This window comes from Otolemur garnettii, unplaced genomic scaffold, assembly GCF_000181295.1.
Source record: "Otolemur garnettii isolate 467f Iridium unplaced genomic scaffold, OtoGar3 scaffold00217, whole genome shotgun sequence".
NCBI classification, from domain to species: domain Eukaryota; kingdom Metazoa; phylum Chordata; class Mammalia; order Primates; family Galagidae; genus Otolemur; species Otolemur garnettii.
In genome coordinates this window covers 26,993-32,189 of record NW_003852612.1, presented here as the reverse complement: position 1 = coordinate 32,189, position 5,197 = coordinate 26,993, and positions in this window count along the sequence as shown.

Sequence of the window (5,197 nt, the reverse complement as noted above, 5' to 3'; positions counted from 1 at the left end):
CTGCCTGGTCATGCAGCTGGCCTGACAGCTGCAGCCGCTGATGTCCCCTGGACACACAAAGGCTGTGGCATCAGAGTAGCCCTGTCAAGGCCCAGGTGAGAATGTGAGTTGTCACGCCTTCCTTGCAGCATCTGAGTCGAGGTGACAGGTGCCTCAGCCCACCAGCTCAGCTCACTGCCTCTGCCCACATGGCCAGTGCTCCCAGGCCTTGCCTGTCAACTGATTTATGCAAAACTGCCTTTACACTGTGACAGTCCCATGCAGGGAAAGCCCAAGGCAGGATCCTGACCCCACATGGAGTAGAATGAGCTGTTGCACCAGACTGTCCCTGAGAAAAAAGGGTTTGCCGGGGGGCTTAAGGGGGAGGCCAGGGGAGGGCAGGCTGTCCAGAACCCAGTGTTCAGGCCCTGGGCCTCACACCCAGTGTGGCAGAGGCCCCCACTGGCCTCCTTGCCTCAGGCCTGACCTCCAACCCCATCTCCACACAGGGCTTGAAGACTCTGAGGTGATCACTCCCCTCAGCCCAACTGGCCAGGGTACCTGAGTTCCCTTAGCAGGATCACCAGGCCCTTCAGTGTCCAGTCTGTGTTCTGGCTCCCAGCTGTGCAGAGGCAGGGGTGATGAGATCTCAGGCTTTCTATAAGCTCTTCCTCAGCTTTAAGGACTGAGCCCACCCATTCTATAGGGCCCCACTTATGGAACACCTCACTCTGGAAGCCTTCCCTCATGGACGGTCCCCTGTGACTTCCTCCAACTCTTGGTCTGGGTCTGTCCCTCTCATAAGTCACTTGTCACCAAGGATATACTGTGACTTCTCGATGTCTGTGTCCACCACATAAGTTTTCATTCAGTTCTTTGCTTTACTTGCAATTTTTTATTATGGAAATTTTCAAACCTACAGCAGAGCACAAAGTATTGCAGAATAAACACCCCTGTATCTATGTACCTGTTACCAGGATTTTTACAACTAAAGTTTGTAAAACAAACTATGCTTCCTCTCTGCTTGGCCACAACCCCCATCAATCCATCTTATTTTTTGACACTTTTTAAAGTAGGTTATGTGTATCAGGCTATTCACTCCTAAGCACTTCAACCCTTCATTTTGCATACTTTTAGTTAGAGGCCAATATTCATTTACATTTTCTATTTAAAATACACAAATAAAAGCATATCATTGAAGACTTTTGATAAGAGCACATGATATCTGTGCCACCCCAGACTCTGTGAGGATGAGGAACATTTCCATGACCCCCAGACTGTATCCCTAGACGTTCCTCTGGGTCCCTGGTATGCCCTTGAGACTGCCACTATTCTGAGTTTTTCATCCATAAGAGAATTTGCCTGTTTGAAATCATCACAGCAAGGGAAAGGTGGAGGAGGAAGGAAGGTTTGGCTCCCTGCACTCAGGACTTGGCTCCATCTTTTGTCCAGGCCAAGTTTGTTGCTGTACAAGCCCAGGAGGCAGGCTATGTGACATTCTTTTTCCTGTTTTGACTGACCCAGACTGTTCCCTGTTTTTGCACCCCCTTGGACTGGAGACATCTAGTGGTGACCCACAGTAGAACATGATGCAAAGAGGCTTTCCCCTGAGGTCCTGTGTCCAGGGGCTACTGTACCATGTGTCCATAAAATGCCTGTGAAACATGTTATGTGGAGTGGCTGGGGCAGTGCTGGGCAAAGAACTCCCCTGCATCCAGCCCGGACAACTGCTATCCCTCCATTTGGCAACATTCCCTCTTCGTCCAATCCTCTTCTCTTCCCAAAGACAACTGCCATTAACAGTTGATAATTTATACACAGATATGTGTATCTACCTACGTACTCTTTAGAAGGATATTTTCACATAAATGGGATCACACTGTACAATATTTTCAACTTCATGCACAGTTCAGATTAAACATTTTAATATTGAAAATATGAAACTCAAAATATTCTAAAATTTATAAATTATTTGAGCACAGACCTAGTGATATAGGAAATATTAATTAAAGAATTTCAGATTTTCAGGTGGTGCCCATAGCCCAGTGAGTAGGGTGTCAGCCACATACACCAAGGCTGGCCGGTTCAAACTCAGCCCAGGGGGGATTCTGGGAAGGTTGCTGACTGGTAGCAACCCTGGTCAGAGGCTGCTGAGGAAAGGAAGAAAAACTGGTTGGAATCAGAATCTATGAAGCCAAAGACAGGGAACTGAGCCCAGAAAGAAGTTCGGCAAACTGTAAATCCAAGGAAGAGCATTTAAGAACACAAAATACAAGTACAAAGTGGGCCCCAGAACTACTTGCTAGAGCCACCCAGGTCCCATGGGTGGCAGGTGGCTGCAGAGGAGTCCCCTGCACCGGGAAGGCACAGAACTACTTGCTAGAGTCTTGCGCACCCCGTGGGCAGTAGTGGAGGAGTCCCCCACTCTGGGAGGGCCCAGAAATGCTTACTAGAGCCGTGTGCCCCACATGCAGCAGAGGAGATCCCTGCTCCAGGGCTCTGGGCAGGCGCAGAACTGCTTGCTAGAGCCACATGCCTCCTGCTGATGGCAGGTGATCGCAGAGGAGTCCTCAGCTGTGCGCAGTCACAGAACTACTTGCTAGAGCCTTGCGCACCCCGTGGGTGGTGGCAGAGGAGTCTGCCACTCTGGGAGGGCCCAGAACTGCTTACTAGAGCTGCAGTGCCCCACGGGCGATGGAGGAGATCCCCACTCCAGGACTCTGGGTGGGCCCAGAAAAGCTTGCTAGAGCCGCACGCCTCCTGTGGGCTGCAGATGGTCGCAGAGGAGTCCCCTGCTCCGGGCAGCCACAGAACTACTTTCTAGAGCCTTGCAAGCCCCACGAGCTGCAACGGAGGAATCCTCAACTTTGGGCAGGCCCAGAACTGCTTGCTAGAGCCACACACCCCACAGGCGACAGAGGAGACCCCTGCTCCAGGGCTCTGGGCAGGTCCAGAACCGCTTGCTAGAGCCACATGCCTCCCATGGGCAGTGGGTTGCCACAGAGAAGCCCCTGCTCCTGGCAGGCACACAACTACTCGCTAGAGCCCTGCGCATCCCCACAGGTGTAGGTGGAGTGGTACCCCACACTGAGAGGGCCCAGAACTGCTTGCTAGAGCTGCAGACCTCCTGCAGGTGGCGGGTGGTCACATAGGAGTCCCCTGCTCCGGGAAGGGACAAAACTCCTTTATAGAATTCATGCACCCCATGGGCCATGATGGAGGAGGCCCCAACTTTGGGTGGGCCCAAAACTGCTTGATAGAGCCATGCACCCCACAGGTGGCAGAGGAGATCCCCGCTCCAGGGCTCTGGGTGGGCCCAGAACTGCTTGCTAGAGCTGCACGACTCCTGCAGGTACCGGGTGGCCACAGAGGTGTCCCCTGCTTCGGGAAGGCACAGAACTACTGGCTAGAGCCACACACACCCCATGGGCGATGGCGGAGGAGTCCCCCACTTGGGGTGGGCCGAGAACTGCTTGCTAGAGTCGCACACCTAATGGGCGGCAGAGGAGATCCCTGCCCCAGGCTCCTGTTCTGGGCAGTCCCAGAACTGCTTGCTAGTGCCACAGGCATCCTGCGGGCAGTGGCGGAGGAGTCCTCCATTCCAGGCAGACCCAAAACAGCTTGCTAGAGACACACACCCCCTACGGGGGCCAGCAGAAGAGTTCCCCGGTCCAGGCACCTGTGCTGGGTGGACCCAGAACTGCTTGCTAGAGCCATGCGCACCCTGCAGGTGGCTATGGAGGAGTCTACCACTCTGGGTGGGCCCAGAACTCTTTGCTAGAGCCATGTGTGTCCCACAGACGGAGATGGAGGAGTTCCCTGCTCTAGGCTCTCGTGCCGGGAGGACAAAGATTGGCTTGCTAGTGCCGCATGTGTCCAACAGGCAATAGTCAAGGAGTCCTCAGCTCCCCCCCAACTACTCTGGTGGGGCTGAACTAGGACTAATCGGATCACTCGCCTACACTGCGCTACTGCTACCATTCCCCCACCCCCTGGCTGCTCCAGGGTGCTAAACTGGGAATGACCTAGCCACTACAATTCACCTATTCCACTAGTTGCCCCAGAGGGGTCAAACTAGGACTGATATGGCTAATTTCCATCTCCTGACCATCGGTCATCCCAGCAGGGTGAATGAGGTCTAATCTGGCCACACACACTCCAGTGAAGCTGCTGCCATTCCACTGCACCCCAGTTGCCCCAGCACCTGAGAACTGGGAGAAGACAACAGACATGCTCTGCCTGTCTCTCTGGGCAACCAGAAGAAGCCACCAACCGAACAATTCTGATAAGGCCTCCAAACAGGGTAAACTCAGCATGGGGTGGAATCAGAGGAAAAAATCCGACAACTCGAATAACCAGAGTAGATCAACTCCCCCAAGGGAAAATGGGGCAGATGCAATTGAAGACCCCATCCACAAGCAAATGGCTAAGATGTTGGAAATCGAGTTTAGAATGTGGATAGCAATAAGATTAAAAGAATGGAAGAAAGGAAGGAAGTAGGAGTTCAAGAAATAATTCAAAAGATTTCTCAAGAAATTACTCAAAAGATGTCTCAAGAACTCAACAATTTCAAAGATAAAATGATCAAAGATTTTGAAACACTGAGACAAGAGGTTGCAGCCCTCAAGGATCTGAAAGATAAGGTGGAATCCCTCCATAACAGAGTGCAAAGGTAGAAGAAAGGATCTCTGATTTTGAAGACAAAGCTTTTGAAGAAGCCCAGGAGCGCAAAGATCAAAAGAAATAGAGAGCAATAACAGATCTCACTTTCAGAGAGCTCTCGGATAATTCCAAGAAAACTAATATTCACCTTATAGGAATCCCTGAAGGTGATGAAGTTGCTTCACAAAACACAGAGGCTCTTCTTCATGAAATTAAGAAAGAGAACTTTCCAGACATGCCAAGAGATTCTGAAATTCAGATAGCAGATAGTTTCAGAACCCCAAAACAACCCGAACAAGACATCCCCCAGACACCTCATAATTAACTTCACCAAAGTTAAGATGAAAGAGAAAATTCTGAAAGCAGTCAGACGTAAAAAAACCATAACCTACAAGGGGAAGAGTATTAGGATGACTGCAGATCTCTCAGCTGAAACCTTTTGGGTTAGAAGAGGAAGGTCCTTGACGTTTAATCTCCTAAAACAAAATAACTTTCAACCCAGGATCCTGTATCCAGCTAAACTGAGTTTCATCTATGATGGAGAAATTAAATATTT